Below are 20,355 nucleotides of genomic sequence, written 5' to 3' on the forward strand. Positions count from 1 at the left end.
CACCAACTCGACGCCACAACGCTATTACACCGGAGAAGAAAGTAATCACAACCCTGAGGTATTTGGCAACAGGGAAAATGCAACAATGCAGCAGTGATGACTTGGGTCTGTCCCAATCCTCCGTCAGCAGAGTCATCACCCAAACACTGACAGCTTTGTCACAACCTAATATTGTGACACAATTTGTTTCATTCCCGCTGGATGCCCGCACTTTACACACACATAAAAGGGCATTTATGGACATTGCAGGATTCCCTGGCGTTGTGGGTGTAATTGATGGAACACATGTGAGAATAATTGCGCCATCAGAGGACGAGGCTGTCTTTGTTAACAGGAAGAATTTCCACAGCATCAATGTGCAAATAGTGTTCAATGCGGCCTGGAAGATTTTGGACATTGTGGCTAAATGGCCAGGCTCCACACATGATGCGAGAATGCTCTCCGAGAGTGGCATCAGACAGCTTTTTGAGAGACGCTATGTGCCAGCTAATTGCCACTTGTTAGGGGACAGTGGCTACCCATGCAAACCATGGCTCCTTACACCTTACCTCCAGCCACGCCAAGGGCCCCAACTAAACTATAACAGGTAAGCCAAACAATACAAAAATCATGGAAATGAAATGCAAGCAATATGTTAGAGCATCCAAGTAGTGCAATATTTCCATCAAATAATTAAAGGTCTGTATTCTATTGTAGGGCCCACAAGACAACAAGAGCGGTGGTGGAGCGTGGCATAGGCCAGCTTAAGAGGCGCTTTCATGTTCTCCACGGAGAGGTGCGGCTGAGGCCTGAAAAAGTCAGCAAACTCATCATAGCCTGTGCAATATTACACAATATTTGCAAGGTTAGACAGATTGCAGAACCTCTGGAGGATGGCGATGAGGATGAGGATGGAGACAACGATGAGGATGGTGGTGAAGAAGATATTCACATTCCACAGGGGAACCGAGCCCAGAGTGGACTGCCTTACAGGGCAAACTTCACAAATTTACATTTCAGGCAAGCTGTAGCCCCATGTCATTTGAGAACTTGTGATGGTATTAAGAACTACCACAGTTTTACTGCACATCACCTGCAACTGTTAAATGCAAGACACAGAACACAATCTCTAAATGGTTTATTTTTTAGGTGTTCAATTTTAAGGCGGTAGTACTCCTCCTGAAGGGAAAGGACTTTTTTTTGTTGTTCAAACACATCAATTGTGAGTTGCAATCTTCTCTCCTGCAGGGATGCTGACGGAGCAGGTGCTGCGGATGGGAATGGTGTTTGATCCGCCGGGCTATCCTGAGTAGCAGCTGCAGATGGTTCAGGCGGCAAACTTGATGGGCCCGGTTCTTGTGATGGCTCCATGCTACAGAAATACATAGGCCTAGTTTAATTATTGTTTTGATTAAATTAATTTAATACAATGAGCATGGATAACACATGAAATGGCTTCTGCAATGAATAAACACTGTTGATATGAATAACCCTGTGTCCTACCTTTGCTGCATTTCAAGGGCCTGCATCATTGACGTGTCAATGCCTGTTGGCAGCCCGGTGACACTGACCTCAGAGTGTCCCAGGACTTGAAAGACAGTGTCGGCCACCTGGGACAGCCGCTTTGCAGGTGGTCCACCCCCTAGAAAGAAACAGTCAATGAACACAGTACTTAGGCATGTAAATTAACTTTGCCAGCAGGAGCAAATTGCCAGATTATGTGGTAGGCCATAGTATTTTGCTCACCTGTGAGTGAGGATTCCCGCTTGTGTGCTGCAATCTCATCTTTTGCCTTGGACTGCAGCACATACCACCTTTTCTCACAATCGTCGCCTGTCCGCACCACCAGTGGAAAAGAGGCATTGATTGTTTGGGATATTGTGTCCCAGGCGCGCCTCTTGCCTTGGCTAGTGACAGTTGGGCCAAATTTTCCTCGTAACATACCTTTATGTTCGTTCACCAACTGGGCCAGCAACAAACCTTGCTCCTCAGTCCAGTTCGGCTTGCGATTCCTTTTTTTCTCCATTTTCTGTGTTTGTAGGATATTTGTTAACAAGCCTTCATAAATAGACCAGCCAGCAATCACAGACATTGTTAAAAGCTGAGCTGTGTTACCCTCGTTAAGTTCACACTGAGTTGTAACGTTGCAATTTCTACTTCATTAAGGACAGCCCCTTGAGATAGGCCATCTTGTTTTCAATGGGGTCCATATGGAAGTGAAAGTACAAAATATGCCAGCTAGGATATTAATATGAGCAAATGAGACACAAATCATTATTTGAACAGGGTGTAATGAGCTTAAGTTTTCACATATTTTAGATTCTAATGTTAGGCTATAACCCCTACAGCTTACTATTCATTTTCCAGATATTTTCTTGAATGTGAAATATTATTTACAATTATAGTCTGCATAAGATTAGAGTGTATAATTATGTTTATTGATTTGAGGGTACATCCTTTGCTCATTATCACCAAAAGTTCATTTTCATCAAACTTGTAGGATCAACCAATCACGGCTTTTGAAATGATGACTCATACCTAGCAACGGGGTCAACCACACCTCCTCACTAAGATAGGATTTTTCATCCATTCCTGGCTCAGAGTTCACTGAAAATGTTCTGGAATCACTTCTAAGCTAAAACTCCTGGCAAGGAATTTTTAGGTTAAGTTAGGAGCTCTCTGAGAGGATTCTCAGAATCTTTAAGGATACGGGCCCTGATGTGTGCACAAAATACTATTTGAGGGCAATAATAATAGCTCTGAAGTGTGTCATATTTTCTGCCTGCTGCATAAATAGACATTGCCGTTTTAGATAGCAACTGGCTACTCACCTCTGTTAGTGTTAGGCAATAAGGTTCAAGTGTTTTATTTGCACTCCATCTCATTTTCAGAAAATTGCTTATTTTAATATTTCCCTAACAAAAAACGTTGGATTGATTCGCAATCCAGCATTGATGCACTGATTATTCCATTCACTTGGAACGTTCCATTATATCAAATTGTCTCTGAAAATGTACAGGGTGCAGTTTGTGCTTTTTTGAGTGCATTCCAGTGCATCTGTTTTTGTTGAAATGTTATTGTATTTTTTGTTTACTAAAGAGATACTGTGTAATAAAGCATGGCTGTGTTTTTTTTAAGAAGCTGACAATTAAAATAGTATGCATCACAATAAATGTATTGTTTTTTTGGGGGGGGGGTAGATTCTGCTTGCAGCATTTCAGCACCACGGATAGCGAGCCTTCTATTTCTAGTTGAAACACCTAGAAAGTTATGATCAAAAGTAAACGAAGCTAGCTAGCAAACTTGCTGAATTTTATACAGACAATGCATGGCTAGCTACTGTAGATGACCTTCTGATAAAACCTGCATCATTACAAGCAAATGACATTGAAACTTGAAAGGTGAGCTGTGCGAGGTGTGTGTGTGTGATTTTTATTTTAGAATGTATTGTTTTTTGAATTATAATGAACCATCCGAAGCCGGGCGGGCGGGTTGTCTGCTTTGACGCCTCGCTCAATTAGAACGTGTCTATATTTGCGTTGGCGCTATAGTCACACAAAACAAAAATGTAATTCACTTTTTTTTAGCTTATTTGAATTGGAAGTGGTAGCTGTCTGGTGAGTATGGGGATGGATGAATGGCACGACAATGGGCCTCAGGATCTCGTCACGGTATCTCTGTGCATTCAAATTGCCATCGATAAAATGCAGTTGTGTTCATTGTCCGTAGCTTATGCCTTACCATACCATAACCCCACCATGGGGCACTCTGTTCACAGCGTTGACATCAGCAAACTGCTTGCCCACACGACGCCATACACGCTGTCTGCCATCTGCCCGGTACATTTGAAACCGGGATTCATCCATGAAGAGCGCACTTCTCCAGCGTGCCAGTGGCCATCGAAGGTGAGCTTGCCCACTGAATTCGGTCAAGACCCTGCTGAGGATGGCGAGCACGCAGATGAGTTTCCCTGAGACGGTTTCTGACAGTTTGTGCAGAAGTTGTTCGGTTGTGCAAACCCACACTTTCATCAGCTGTCCGGGTGGCTGGTCTCAGACGATCCCGCAGGTGAAGAAGCCAGATGTGGAGGTCCTGGGCTGGCATGATTACACGTAGTCTGAGGTTGTGAGGCCGGTTAAGCGTCCTGCCAAATTCTCTAAAACGACGTCATGGTAGAGAAATTAATATTAAATTATCTGGCAACAGCTCTGGTGGACATTTCTGCAGTCATGCCAATTGCACGCGCCCTCAAAACCTGAGAAATGTGGCATTGTGTTGTGTCAAAACTGAACATTTTAGAGTGGCCATTCATTGTCCCCAGCACAAGGTGCACCTGTGTAATGATCATGCTGTTTTTCCAGATTGGCGACTACCATCTTCAGAGACTATGGTGAACGTTTCATCCCATGTAGGAGCTGCACCTATTTTGCACAGTTCCGGGATAATATTTACCGGCCAAATTTCCAATGTGGAAACTCAGCTTATTGAGGAATATGTCTGAGCTGGACATCCTAATGACCAACAGTTTCGCCCACCTGCTTCCGGAGATTCTTGCTCCTTCATCCTCTACCCTGTGTCCTGAGGGTCCAGCACAGGGGGTTTCTAACACATGCCTCTACCCCCGGGTTCCCTTTCACATCAGGCCTCGAGGGTGTCTGAGACTCCAGCATCCCACCCTGCTCTGAGGGTTTCTGTTGATAGTGTGGGTCCTCTGTCCCCCATCTCCCGTCAGTCCTCAAGGAGGCACAGAAAAGACCGGACATCTACGACCATTCACCTTCCTCCAGCCATCATCATTGGTAGCTCCATGGTGAGGCACATCTCGGTTACAGTCTACAGTCAAGGATATCACAGGATTTCTTCCGTCCGTACAGTCCAGGGATATTTTAGCCCCGATCTTGATAAGGAATGACCATACCAGAAGATTTTATATTAAAGACAGTTGAACTTAATGGATTGCAACACAGATTTGCCGTGGTAAACGAGGATGTACCTTATTTTTTGTTGTATGGAATAATTGTCAAACAGATAAATCACCCTTAGTCTACTTAAAAAGTAGGACTACGTTTTTCTTATACCCACCAGAGGGCGAACATATCTTGAAAGTCTTTGGTAGCAAGCAGGACTAAGGTAACACCGACGTCAGCTTTTAGGGAGCGTTAGTAAGGTGTCCAATAATATTGGCAATTAAGATCAGCTGTGCGGGTGAATTTAGCCCATATTGATGGTTTAACGAGAGATCAGCTGGCGATAATCTGGTGGTCACCGATGGTTGCAATAGGCTCATAAAGTGCAACTTTACACCACAGCAGTTAAACTTTTGGCACAAGTATAAAACTAGAACAGAGGCAGACCAAAACACAGAACATGAGGGCATGTTTATAGACAAGCAAGTTCCCGCAGCAATGTTCCAACATCTAGTGGATAGCCTTGCCAGAAGAGTGGAGGCTGTTATAGCAGCAAAGAGGTGTCGTGACGTGAATTTAACATTAATCTGAAGACTTATCTCTAATTAACTAACTATGTTTAATTGTTACCCGATTTAAATTAATCATGTAACAATTAACTCATTAGTATCTGTGGCACCACGAGAGCCACAGAGTTACCATCTCCCAAATTAAACTCTAAAAGGGTTTTACCTGCCACATCTATAAACAGTCAACTTATTAATCATAACCTCGTATCATATCATTCTGAACAGTCATAACCTCCTTGCATCTGCTAAAACCTGAGCCTTACTTATGATTCAGTACTACACAAATTGGTTTAATTATTTATTTACTAGCTAATTAAATGGGAACACAGGATAAACATACACACTCTGCACCGGTTATTGACTGGAGAAAACAGGTCCCTAGCGGAATGACAACATGGCTGCTTGTTAAAAAGAAGAGATGGGAAGAGAGAGGGACAGAGAGACTTAACCTTGATACATTCAGAAACTACGCTCACCTACAGTACCCATATACTTTACACACGAACCGCCGCCCGCTTTGAGTAAGAAATCATGAATGTATTTACGTGAAATGCCTTTGTTCGCCGGGAATCTCTCGGTGAACCGGACCGCCTTAATGGGGGTGGGCCTTTTCACGGCACACTTGTAAGTCTCTTATTGTCCAAAATGGTTCCAACAGTCTTCTACTGTTGTCCGGTCTCCGATAACTTGTCATGTAGTCCTAAACAGAACTACAGAATTGATTTTCCTTCCATTCGCTCTTGAAGTTGCTTCTTTGAAGATAGGCTAGGCAGCCGTATCGATGGTTCCTCAGTGGGGTGATGAGAGTAGCGTAATACGATAGTTTGAGCAGAGTAGTAGATGGTCCTACTTAAATTCGCTTTCGAAGATACCTTACTTAGGACAGCTAATCAGCCGTACTAGTGATTGTCCGGGAAGTGAGTTTATTGTCTTCACCTTGTGTTGAGATTCAAAGTTCCAACAATTTTAAACGTGTAGCTGCCGCTTCACGTTTTTCTGGTCTGGTATGTTAATTTATTTACCCATCATTTATACACTCTGCTCGAAAAGGGGCAGTTCCAGCGGGCTGACACGCCCTCTGACCTCACTTCAGGCGGTGACTACTAACTGTGCAAAGTTATGAAAAACATCTCTTAACTTCTCAAATCACATCCCTCTATTAACAAAAACACTTTCATCATTTTTTATATTACATGCACAACACATAGTATGGCAACGTCAAATATGTAGTGGGTATACTTTCCAAGTTACAGTATTTCCTTTATAAAATGTTTAATGACATCACAAAATAACAAACAAAATGATATTAGTGTTCTATAGATCGCCTCTGACCATTCTTCATGTTCTACGTTCAAAATATTGTTCCAGTATTCGTTTTGAACGTGTTGGAGTTTCAGCGGGAAAAAGTCTGTTGAAACAAAGACATTCCTTTGGTGAATCTTGGAGAGAGAGAGAGAGATCTTCTTCCCTTGATTTACGACAGAGTGTGAATTGCTAACCCCCCAGTTCTTTCCTTCCCCCTCTACGAGTGAGAGGGGGTCTGATTGAAGTTATTCATTGCAAACCTGATCTGACCTATTTGGATTCTCGTGGACAGTCATGACAGGGGGGACCAACTCCATATTAATGCCCATGATTTTGGAATGAGATGTTTGACGAGCAGGTGTCCATGTACGTTTGGTCATGTAGTGTATTTCTTAAAGTCATAATAATACATTACATTTGTATAGCGCTTTTCATTACAGAGTTATCTCAAAGCTCTACTGATGTAAACAAAATAACCAATTATATACAATAAAACACATTTAGAATCAAGGCAGGTAAAATAGCTATAGTGGGATGGTGCTAAATATATTTCAGATTGGGACTAGGACTATGAGAAAGACAGTCTGTAGAAGTGGGCTTTAAGGCCTGTTTTAAAAGTTCAGATGGACAGGGAGAGCATTCCAAAGGCTAGGGGAAAGGGAGCAGATGGCCCTGTTCTCCATAGTTCGGAGACGTGTCTTGTGGACTTGAAGCAGTAGGGATTGGCTGGAACGGAGAGTGCGAGGTGGCTCGCTGATTGAGGTGAGGTTGCTGATGTAGGTGAGGCTCAATCCGTTCAAGGCTTTAAATACAAGCAGGAGGATTTTGAAGTCGATCCTGTAGTTGACCAGTAGCCAGTGGAGTTGGACCAGGATCGGGGTGATGTGGTCTGACTTCTTGGTCCTAGTCAGGACCCTGGCAGCACTGTTCTTGATTAGTTGGAGCCTCTGTAGTGAGGCCCCCCAAAACAGCGCATTGCTTTAGTCGTTCCGAGAGAAGATGAAGGCATGGATGACTTTCTCTGCATCTGGCTGGGAGAGTGATGGTATGACCCGTGCAATGTTTTTTTAGAAGGAAAAATGATGTTTTACATGTGGGCATCGAAGGACAGAAAAGGATCAAACTTGACTCCCAGGTTGGAGAAGACAGATAGATGGCCTGGCCGTTGATTGTAGGGCAGATGTTTCCAGCACTGGTGACCTGCTTGGGTGTCCCAATAAGCATAGCCTCAGTCTTGCTACTGTTCAACTGGAGGAAGTTCTCTTTCATCCATGCCCTGATGTCCTCTAGGCAGATGCTGAGTTTTACTGGCGCAGAGATGGTGTCCAGTATGGTGTTAATGTAAACCTGGGCATCGTTAGCGTAGCAGTTGATGTTGATGTTATAGTCTGAGGTTTTGGCCGAGAGGGAGCATGTCAATTAAAAACAGGATAGGCCCCAGCACTGACCCCTGTGGGATGCCGCATGTCTGCAGACTCCTCCGATCTGGACTCTCCAATAGTGATGTATTGATTCCTATTGGAGAGCTAGGAGGAGAACCAGTTCAGAGTTGTTCCGGAGACAACAGTGTGCTCTCAGACACCGCAGGAGGGTATTGTGGTCTACGGTGTCAAAAGCAGCACTAAGATCTAAGAGGAGGAGGATGCTAGGAGATCCAGAATCAGCAGTCATCAGTAGGTTGTTGGTAAATTTAACCAGAGCGGCTTCAGTGCTGTTTAAGGGCCAGAAGCCAAACTGGAAACCTTCTACAACTGATTAGATGACAGATGCAATTGAAGATGGTTTGCAACCACTTTCTCCAGTACTTTTGATAGGAAGGGATAGGATATCCTGGTCAAGGTTGGGTTTCTTCAGTAAGGACGTGACTGCTGTTTTGAAGATCGATGGTACCTCTCCGGTCAGCAGGGACTTGTTGATCAGGGTGGTGACAAACATAAGCAGGCTAGATGAGAGGTATTTGTCTTGGGGGGTGGTAAACAAGAATAACAGTGAGAGGATTTGGTTGTTTACATTTAAAAGCAAGGCACTCAAAAGACTGAAAATCAGCAACAGTCAATGGGTTTAAAATAAAGCAGTCTCTGTATAAAACAGCAAGGCCTCCACCGCGGCCGTGGCTGTGCGCCTTTTCAATGTATTTGTATTCAGGCGGAGTTTCTTCATTAAGATGGTGAAAGTCACTGTCTCTGTGCCATGTTTCAGTGAGACAGATGTAAAAGTCATTGTCAGAGAAACTCTTACAGAAGAAGAGACTTATTCGTTAAGGATTGTAGAGTGCAAAACGTGTGGACGTATTGGTGGAAACAGATTCATTGCATTGTGGTTGGTCCACTCCGCTCTGTATTGGTTTGGAGTAGGTGATGTCAATTGCCTGAGGGTTAGCCTGCAGAACTGGCAAGTGATCATTATTGTCCAACTTCGGTGTGCATGTTGTACTGCTCACATTGTGAGTGCACACAATAGACTTTAATTCCTCGCCGTCTGCATGTTTTATGTAGGATCCCGTATTGCATAAGGCTGTTCTTGAGCTCCTTGCGCAGGGTTGTTTTAATCTGTTCAAAACTTCTGAGGAATCCTTGCAGTGGAGGAAAGTTGCTGCCATTTCTTAATCTTTGGTCCAGGAGATGAGAGGAAGATCTAGGCTAGTATTCGAATCCAAACAATTAGCTAGTTGATTGGAGAAGTATGCTAATATCTTGTCAAGTTTAAATGTCAGTTTAGATGACTCGATTTTTGTATTCAGTATGTTACGAAACCGATTAACTAGCCTGTAATATTGTTGCACTCGCAAAGTCTAGGGGTCTTAGGCCTAGTTCACTGGTCTGTAACCTGATTTTAAGATGTGCACCTATGTGAGAAATCAGCACCTAGGTGTTGAAAGTACATGTGCCCAGGGAGACAGCAACCTTACCTTGGTCCAGGGGCAGCTCTGTCTCTCTTGACCTCTTTTGGGTCAGCCGAGCCCAAGCGGATTATTATGTTCAGATGGTGACGGAAACCAATATTTACAAAAAGGAAAACTACAAACAGGCATGCCTAAACTAAAGATTTAAAATCCAAATGAAAGGCCTCATGGCCACCAAATGAACCAGCAGCCTCACAAGTAGGGACACTGACTGACGATCCTTAATTGGCTGCATCTGATGTGCTTATCAACCAGGCTCACCACCAAGACAAGGTTGCTGCTGCCCACTGAGGGAATGGAGTGTGGAAGTGGTAGTGTGCTGTCTAAACTACCTAACCTATTCCCTAACAAGTACTTGATTAGCTTTAAAAAAAAAAAAAAAAAGATCATTGAAAGTAATGCACATAAAAAAACACTTAAAACTAATTTGTCACTAAGCGCCATGGCAACCAGGTAAAAAAAAGTAGTCATTAGATAATGGGTTACTAAAATCAACTAAATGCTCCCTTGTTATTGTTTCATAAACTTTGATTTGCTGTTATATTTCAGTGACGAGGAGCCAATAGAGGTGCATCAAAAGAGATGTGTAAGGATGATTTATATTCTTTGCATACTTGGCATTTGAAGCCATTTTCATTGATTCATCTGAAAATATGTGCCTCAGAACTAACTTCCAGTTAGTATTAATACTTAAAGTTATTGTCCTCACACAGTCATGAGAGGCAGTTAGTTCATTGGCTCTCTAATGGGTTTCATTTCTACATAGATTACTATGTACCCCATTTTCGGGAATATTGTGGCATTTTTTTGTATTTATTTGTATTTATTAGGGATCCCCATTAGCTACTGCCAAGGCAGCAGCTACTCTGCCTGGGGTCCAAACACATTAAGGCACTTACATTACATATTTAAAAAAAAGATAAAACAGTACATCATATAACATTATTACACCACTACATATTTACAATACAAAATGTATAATACCATCAGACAACAATATTACAATGCATGTGTGTGTAGAGTGCGTGTGCTAGCGCTTGTGTGCGTATGCGTTTGTCTCTATCTTTGTGTGTGTCTCTTCACAGTCCCCGCTGTTCCATAAGGTATTTTTGTATATGTTTTTTAAATCTGATTCTACTGCTTGCATCAGTTACCTGATGTGGAATAGAGTTCCATGTAGTCATTGCTCTATGTAGTACTGTGTGCCTAACAGTCTGTTCTGGACTTGGGGATTGTGAAGAGACCTCTGGTGGCATGTCTTGTGGGGTATGCATGGGTGTCCGAGTTTAAACAGACAGCTCGGTGCATTCAGCTTGTCAACACTTCTTACAAAAACAATTAGTGATGTAGTCAATCTCTCCTCCACTTTGAGCCATGAGAGATTGACATGCATATCATTAATGTTAGCTCCCCGTGTACTTTTAAGTGCCAGCCGTGCTGCCCTGTTCTGAGCCAATTCTAATTTTCCTAAGTCCCCCTTTGTGGCACCTGACCACACGACTGAACAGTAGTCCAGGTGCAACAAAACTAGGACCTGTAGGACCTGCCTTGTTGATAGTGTTGTTAAGAAGGCAGAGCAGCGCTTTATTATGGACAGACTTCTCCCCATCTTAGCTACTGTTGTATCAATATGTTTTGACCATGACAGTTTACAATCCACTCCAAGCAGTTTAGTCACCTCAACTAGCTCAATTTCCACATTATTCATTATAATATTTAGTTGAGGTTTAGGGTTTAGTGAATGATTTGTCCCAAATACAATGCTTAGGCATTAGTGATGAAGGAAGTGAATGGGAATCCGATCTCCGCCATGCAGAGTTATGAGTGCAAGCATAGTACGCCGCCTAACACTACTTATTCTGGAGAAATGTCTACGCTGTATGACATCAACTACTATGAAGACCCTGCACCATTTTGTGTTGGCCTACAGTACCCTCCCCATGTCCCATCACCTCCAATGCAGGAGCAGCATTCTGGTAGTCTGGAACACCTGTCTGGAGAGCATTAGGACAGTATGACACCCACATCTCCCACTAACTCTTCCATGGGGTCACCAAAACCCAGTCTTCTGAAAAAGGCTGAGCACATCGTTTGGGGGGTCATCTGGAAGGTTAGCTCTATGATTGCCAAGGAGGGAATTGAGGTCATCTCTATGGCTGAGTCTGAGAACTCCATCCAGTCATCTAGCAGGTCATCCAGCCAATCATCCTACTCCTTTGACCTTAGGACCACCAGCGAGGCACTGTGTTGTGTGTCAGGTGGCCAGGCCCACCAAATATAGAGGGCAGGGGAGGACAGCTCTGCTGCAAGCTTCTAGGTGAACATTCCTCCCATATGACCTCTCCTACACCCCTAGCATTGAAAGAAGAACTGACACTCGGTGAGATTGACCCTCATGCTGATGAAATCATCAGTGTTATCTTGCAGAACATTGAGGAAAATACTGAGGAGGAAGGTGTAAGTGAAGAATGAGTGGATGTATAACAAAGCCAATCCCAGTCACAAAACTAAGAGGATTTAAGTCTTTGGAAAATCAGACAAGTGACACCACACAGACATTTGGTAGCCGATCCTCAGTGTTGTCAGACTTCCAAATATGCCATTGGGCAGTCAAGGTAGCTCACAGTATATTCCAGAAGATCAAAATGCAGCTTGGCAAGATAGATCAGGGTGATATCCAGACGGGGGTGGACAGCAAAGAACAGGTGGAGGGCATCCTTGTTCTAGAGATTGTTGAAACTGCCTTGGAGAAGCTGGATGATCTTCAATCTAAAGATGAAAAGGATCTCAATTAAAATTTGGCAGCTCCAGTGAAGACACCCCATTGCTGAACTTAACATCCAACCACTGCAGCCCAAAAATGTCCATGTGTGCAGTAAGGAGTCGGAGAGTGCTCTCTTCTTTAGCTACAGACATCATATATGTGGTCCTGAATAAGCTGGTGGAGACCTCTGGTGGTAAAACAGCTGCTTGCTCAAGTCACATGGAGATCAAGAACCTTGTCCGAGCATTGTCGTCCAAAAACCCAGAATCTCTTCCGACAGACTTATCAGGGTCTCAAATTGAATTGGTGTCAGAGGAAATACTCCAAACCATTGTTGGAAAGCTAAAAAAGATCATCAGTTAGGAGTTTTTGAGTAATTCAGGGGAACAAACAGAGTTTGGTTTTCCATGTGAAGCTCAGGATGTTGTTGAAGAAATCTTACAGACACTCAAAGGTCAAGGGTCAGACATTAGTCAGTATGGATACATGGCTATTGACCATGTATCCTCCTCTATATCTTAGACCTTATTCAAACACACAAGTGAGACTCACCTCAATAAAGACAATGCAAAGAAACCTAGTAAACATCACATCACCATTGGGAATGAGACCCTGGTCTCAGTTGGGCTACCCTGAATAAATACAAGTTTATAAATAAAACAGCTCACCTGCTCTCTAATCCCCTGTGTCGCTAGTACAGAGCTGGCTAAATTCCGTGGCTCGCTCTCAAAGTCAGCTCCGTCTCTTCTGAAGGAGACATATGGTGAGCGATCCACAAACCTCAAGATGGAAAGGGAACTTCCAGCCTGCATCTCATATCCAAGATATGAGAACCTGGTGATACAGCCTTACATGTATATAAAATAACCTAGTGATACAGCCTTATGTAAATAGCATAGACATCATTGTACATAGAGTTACAGCAGAGGTGTTGTCTACTATTGCACATGGACACACAAAGGAGTGTAACCAGGAAGCAAAACATTCTTTGTCTGAAGTCAAGCCGAAAACAATACCTCAAACAATGCAGTGGCCCCTGAGAACAGAAACAGACCTTGGTCCTTGACACTGACTGCAGTCGTACTACAGATACCTGTCAGCGAAACGACATGCAAAAGCTGTAAATACCCTCCATGCACTTACTCAAGTCCACAGTGGAGACGTTTGTGAAGGTGATGGATCAGTGCAAGCTACCGGACATCCTCATGTCAGTCAGAGCAGGGAGTGCTTTGTGCTTTGAGCGAAATGCAGCCTTCCTAGAGTGGTGACGCTGAGCTGTTGAAACAGTCTGGACTTCAGACATCAGGGGAGGAGCTGAAGATGAACACAGAGCTGTGATGATTTGTCAACTTCACTCTGTGATGTTGTGACCAAGTCTGTGATGAATTCTTTGCTGTGGGATAACTCTCCCCAGGCCTCAACAAGCAACACAGGTAAGTCCGCAGCTATCATCTTATTTTAAAGGTAAAAAGTTAGAGTGGTATATCTCACTGGTCATCCCCAAAGCCAACACCTCCTTTGGCCGCCATTCCTTCCAGTTCTCTGCTGCCAATGACTGGAACGAACTGCAAAAATCTCTGAAGCTGGAGATTCTTATCTCCCTCACTAACTTTAAGCGTCAGTTGTCAGAGCAGCTTACCGATCACTGCACCTGTACACAGCCTTTCTGAAATTAGACCACCCAACTACCTCATCCCCATATTGTTATTTATTTTGCTAATTTGCACCCCAGTATCTCTATTTGCACATCATCTTTTGCACATCTATCATTCCAGTATTATACGAAATTTTAACTATTTTGCACTATGGCCTATTTATTGCCTTACCTCCATAACTTACTACATTTGCACACACTGTATATATATTTTCTGTTGTATTTTTGACTTTATGTTTTGTTTACCCCATATGTAACTCTGTGTTGTTGTTTTTATCGCACTGCTTTGCTTTATCTTGGCCAGGTCGCAGTTGTAAATGAGAACTTGTTCTCAACTGACTTACCTGGTTAAATAAAGGTGAAATAAAATAAAAATAAATAAAAAAGAGCGCCTCTATTGGCGAGTCACTTTTCTGACCAACCAAATTATATTATCACATAGGCCTACCACAGCTTCAGTTTTTGCGAAGTAAATGTATCCTTTATGGAGTGGGTTGGTGGGTACTTATATTTTTCCTATTTCACATGTACAAGTGTGTATTAATACGCATGTGTGAATTAGATTTTATTTATTTATTTTTTTGTATATCCCAACTCCCCCTGAGACAGAGTGGGGTCACGGCCTTGAGCATATTTACTCACATTTAGCCTTTACTAATTTACGAATATGTACAGAATTAAATCCCTCAATAGAAATTAGATATCATGTAAGCATGAGAATAAAATATCTATTAGCGCCTGTTCCATGTTAATAATTTGTAGTCTATGCTTTTATGATTCATGTTATGTAGCTGTCAAAATAGGCTGCTTTCATGGAATGGAAGTTAACTGAAAAACATCAAACACGTTGTGAGCATTGAGCAGTAATTGGTCACACAAAAAAACATGTAGGCATTGATCAGTAGTAATTACATTTTTATTTCATTTAAAAAAAAGGCTACAATGTTATTTCCTATAAACTATTTGATTAATCAAAAATATACTTCTAAAAAATAAAACTAGTAGTTTATTTGAAAGTGACCAAAGAGATTTGGATAGATACTGACGCATTATTGCATCATGTGCACTGTTACCATAAAAATAGTGACTGTTACATCACTATTACATCATAGAAACGGTTTGTCAGTGTGGCATTTTTATAACAGAGAGTGATGGTTATCAATCACTGGAGAAAAAAATTTCCTGAGGGTAAGAAAAACGTATCCACTGAAGGCCTTCAGCGCTGCAAACTTCTTTTTTTTCAAAATAGAAATAGAAGGTATCGCAGCCGCAACATTGTCATGATCTGTACACTAGTCATGTTAAAGAAGAGTATTGGCTTGGTGGTCATTCTTTGACCAGTCAGAGATACTCAATTGACAAAAATGGCAATTTGGTCACCATGTTGTATGAATTCAACACCACAGATTAAGTCTCATTTTCCCCTGTGTTTTTCAGATGTGAAAAGGATCATGTGGTCTAAATGCGTGAAACCTGAGCTTCCCTGGCACGGTAAGGCTGCCAGCACTATGAGAAGGTATTTTAGGAAGACGTCACCAGTTAAGACAGCCGTGCACACTGAAGAGGAGCCTCACATCAGAGCCACCCAGGCAGACTGGAATGAGGGAAAACCCAGCCAGTCACAGGCCAAACACCATGAGGCACCCGTCTGGGCCCAAAGAGCCAAGGAGCAAATGAAAAGTGCATTGAAGCCCCTGGAATCTCCAGCTAATAAGGAGCCAACCTTAACAACTGCACCACAAACACCAGAGTAGCAACAGGGCAGGATGGTTTAATGTACTTGAGAACCAACCCAGGACAAAGTCAGCCCGGCAGAGTGTGAGGGCCCGACATATGACACTAGATGACATCAGTCTATTTTATTTTCTTGAGAATCTACACGCTCAGCAAGTTGAAACAATTGAGGATATTGTGACCTGCTTAATAGGCGAAATCTACTACGATAAGACAGGTACCCAACCAGACACCCCCATTCCTGGCCTGAGTGAAACAGCTTTGGACCTCATTGATAATGTGGTTGATGAGCTAAAGAACACCCCAAGTGACCTGTTTGGTTTACATACCGATGAGCCTCTGGTCCTCCCATCTAGTTATAAACGTCAGGTGGCCAAGAGTGTTCACAAAGAATTGCTTTCCTGCACTGGTTCCCAAGAAAGCTTATGGAAGGCTGTATCCTCAGGCCACATGGTGAAAGAGATTGCCAGCTCAATCTCTCTGGAGGTGTCCAAAGTAACCAGCAAGATTGGGGCTATCTATCACACCAATAGTGTCAATCACACTGATAGTCCAATCTCACCCGGCCCCAGAACGGACACGAATGTTTCTTGGGTGTCCTGTGCAGCCTCAGACATCTCTGAAGATCTTGTCCTCAGAATCCTAGACTTCATATCATACTGTCGGTCACCAGACAGCACCTGGAATGGGCCACAGAGCCGATGCTCCACTGACATGACCGGAGATCTCATGGATGCAGTCATGGTGGAGCTCTTCACTAACACAGCCATGCTGACGACTCCAGAAGATGACCACCAGCAACAATGGTGCAAACCCTCCCTTACAGATCTGGAGAAAGCTGCCAGATTAGTGTATGAGAAGATGGTGAGGGAAACTGGCTCAGCTGAGGCATTGCAAGACGCTCTCAAGCTCAGAAGGAAGCTTGCAGTCACAGCACTGGCTGATGTAGTGGCAAAGCAAGTGTACAAGCTCTTCCCAGAACAGGAGTCAGACTCCACATATCTCCCAGCCCAAACCAGCCACAAAGATGACTGCCCTGTTACGAGCCACAGTAACAGACAGCTCACACCTGAGCTTGCTGCTGTTCAATCTGCCAGTGAGTGCATAGTGAACTGCAAGGCTGTGTGGGAGATCATCTCCAGACTGCTGCAGGAGATTTCTCCTAACGTGCCCATGGAAGAGAAGCGCCACCTTTATGCTCAGGATCTTTTTCATTGTGCTATAAATCAACTGTCTGAGTCTCCAGGGGTAAGAGTATGTGCTGATGAGACTATCTGTGATGTCTGCCGCCATCCACAGGTCATTGAGTAAATCCGCGGCCGTGTTCTGGAGTGCCTGCAATTTCAGATGAACCTCATGGGCTACAACTTAAGCTCTGCCCTGGATGCCCAAGATGAGGCTCTCAGCTACTTCATTGTTGCTCATCTTGTGCAAGAGACTCTGCTGTTGATCTCAAGTCAAACCAATGGCAGCTCCCCTGAAGTAGACTCAGGTTCCCACCATCAACCTGAGAGTCAAACACCACTATATGTAGTGAGTAGCAAAGTAAATTATGAAGAATGGCCCACGTGGCATTCAAACATCACTTTATCAAAGGGCCTTTCCACCATTTCTGCAACCAAGGGCTTGTCACCAAGGGCTTGCCTTTCCACTGTTTCTGCAACAAAGGGCCTATCACAGATGCCAGGTCAAACATACACTGGCAGAAGGGGGCCCACAGTCCTGAGTGTGAAAATAAAAAAGGTACAGTAGGTGCTTATGCAGTAACAGATTGGAAATCCCCCAAACTCAGGCAAATTCAAATATCAATTTTAATGTTTGACTTAAAATGTCATACACATTATTTTATGCAGTTTTGTAGACATTCTTTCACAGCTGAAGGATTTAACCATGCATTTATATGTCAATACAGCACTCACACAGAGGAATTCATATCACACCGTCAGAAAGGATAATTCGGTTGAAGGAAATGCAGAGGGAGTCATCTTCTGAGGTCTCATCAGGTTTGAACCATGCATTTGCGTTCAACAAGTGTACCTCTACTTCTTAAGGAATTATACTCTGGTAAATTGTTGTGGAAAGTCCGTGTTGCCCAGCGACAGCCCCAAAACATCACTGCTCTAGAGGAGATCTGCATGGAGGAATGGGACAAAATACCAGCAACAGTGTGTGAAAACCTTGTGAAGACTTACAGAAAACGTTTGACCTGTGTCATTGCCAACAAAGGGTATATAACAAAGTATTGAGAAACTTTTGTTATTGACCAAATACTTATTTTCCACCATAATTTGCAAATAAATTCATTAAAAATCCTACACTGTGATTTTCTGGACACGTCTGGCACTGCAGGATTTGAGTCCCTGGCGGCGTAGTGTGTTACAGATGGTAGGCTTTGTTACTTTGGTCCCAGCTCTCTGCAGGTCATTCACTAGGTCCCCCCGTGTGGTTCTGGGATTTTTGCTCACCGTTCTTGTGATCATTTTGACCCCACGGGGTGAGATCTTGCGTGGAGCCCCAGATCGAGGGAGATTATCAGTGGTCTTGTATGTCTTCCATTTCCTAATAATTGCTTCCACAGTTGATTTCTTCAAACCAAGCTGCTTACCTATTGCAGATTCAGTCTTCCCAGCCTGGTGCAGGTCTACAATTTTGTTTCTGGTGTCCTTTGACAGCTCTTTGGTCTTGGCCATAGTGGAGTTTGGAGTGTGACTGTTTGAGGTTGTGGACAGGTGTCTTTTATACTGATAACAAGTTCAAACAGGTGCCATTAATACAGGTAACGAGTGGAGGACAGAGGAGCCTCTTAAAGAAGAAGTTACAGGTCTGTGAGAGCCAGAAATCTTGCTTGTTTGTAGGTGACCAAATACTTATTTTCCACCATAATTTGCAAATAAATTCATTAAAAATCCTACAATGTGATTTTCCGGAATTTTTTTCCTCAATTTGTCTGTCATAGTTGACGTGTACCTATGATGAAAATTACAGGCCTCTCTCATCTTTTTAAGTGGGAGAACTTGCACAATTGGTGGCTGACTAAATACTTTTTTCCCCCATTGTATTTCTGTACTTAACATTTGCTAAAAGAATTCTAAACATGTTTTCACTTTGTCATTACGGGGTATTGTGTGTAGATGCGTGAGGGAAAAAAAACTATTTAATCAATTTCGAATTCAGGTTGTAACACACCAAAATGTGAAATAAGTCAAGGGGTATGAATACTTTCGGAAGGCACTGTATATTTTTAAATGCTATAAAAGGAAGAGCAATTAGTGTGACAGAAAAAATTATACTTATTTTCTTAGTAGTACAGTAGCTGCCACTCAAATTTGATATATTTTTATATAATTATTACGAGATTGTCATGTTCGTTTAAGGACGGGTCTAACCAAGGCGCAGCGTGAAATGCATACATGTTTATTTCAATGATAAACACACAACCAAAACAACATAACGTGAAGTCCTCAGGCTAAACGCAACACAAGCCTCTAAACGGAACAAGATCCCACAACTAATGAGTGCCAACAGGCTACTTAAGTATGATCAGCGACAGCTGCCTCTGATTGGGAATCACACCCGGCCAAACATAGAAACACACAACATAGAATGCAAACATAGAAATACTAACATACAGTGGGGGAGAACAAGTATTTGATACACTGTCGATTTTGCAGGTTTTCCTACTTACAAAGCATGTAGAGGTCTGTCATTTTTATAATAGGTACACTTCAACTGTGAGAGACAGAATCTAAAACAAAAATCCAGAAAATCACATAGTATGATTTTTAAGTAATTAATTTGCATTTTATTGCATGACATAAGTATTTGATCACCTACCAACCAGTAAGACTTCCGGCTCTCACAGACCTGTTAGTTTTTCTTTAAGAAGCCCTCCTGTTCGCCACTCATTACCTGTATTAACTGCACCTGTTTGAACTCGTTACCTGTATAAAAGACACCTGTCCACACACTCAATCAAACAGACTCCAACCTCTCCACAATGACCAAAGACCAGAGAGCTGTGTAAGGACATCAGGGATAAAATTGTAGACCTGCACAAGGCTGGGATGGGCTACAGTCCCAAAGGTGCGGACTCCGACCGCACAAACCTTACATAACAGGGTAGGGTCCGGGTGGCCATTCCGCCTCGGAGGCGGATCCGGCTCCGGGCATGATGACCACATTCTCTCAGCCTCCCCGTTGCGCCCCTGGTCTGGTCTGGACCTCTGCGCGCTGCTTCCCCTCTCCTTCCTCCCACGATGTACCAAGCCCTGTCTGGACCCTGGTATGGGAGACCCCGAACCTGGAGAGGGGCTGACGTCTGGGTCTGGACTGGAGCCGCTGACCAGAGCTGGACTTGGCACCGGTGGAGCGGACTGCTCTGGCTCCGGAGTGGAGCTGCTGACCGGAGCTGAACTTGGCACCGGTGGAGCGGACTGCTCTAGCTCCGGAGTGGAGCAGCTGACCGGAGCTGGACTAGACCCCGGTGGAGCGGACTGCTCTGGCTCCGGAGTGGAGCAGCTGACCGGAGTTGGATCAGGCAC

The 20,355-nt window shown here is 43.3% G+C and overlaps 2 long non-coding RNA genes across 3 annotated transcripts; one reads left to right on the forward strand and one right to left on the reverse strand.

Moving 5' to 3' along the window:
* Positions 1-395: 395 nt before the first annotated feature.
* Positions 396-1,312, forward strand: LOC311139922. The gene is made up of 3 exons (XR_014614115.1): positions 396-586; positions 697-999; positions 1,228-1,312. It is a non-coding gene; the product is annotated as an uncharacterized lncRNA (long non-coding RNA).
* On the reverse strand, positions 1,101-2,151 carry LOC311139920. 2 transcript variants are annotated; one of them, XR_014614113.1, is made up of 2 exons: positions 1,483-2,151; positions 1,101-1,351 (listed from the first exon to the last, which is right to left on the reverse strand). It is a non-coding gene; the product is annotated as an uncharacterized lncRNA (long non-coding RNA). The 2 variants fall into 2 exon arrangements; XR_014614114.1 differs by having other exon boundaries at positions 1,101-1,369.
* Between the last annotated feature and the right edge of the window lie 18,204 nt (positions 2,152-20,355).

The sequence above is a fragment of the Coregonus lavaretus genome (assembly GCF_964263955.1).
Source record: "Coregonus lavaretus genome assembly, chromosome: 13".
Taxonomy (NCBI): Eukaryota; Metazoa; Chordata; class Actinopteri; order Salmoniformes; family Salmonidae; genus Coregonus; species Coregonus lavaretus.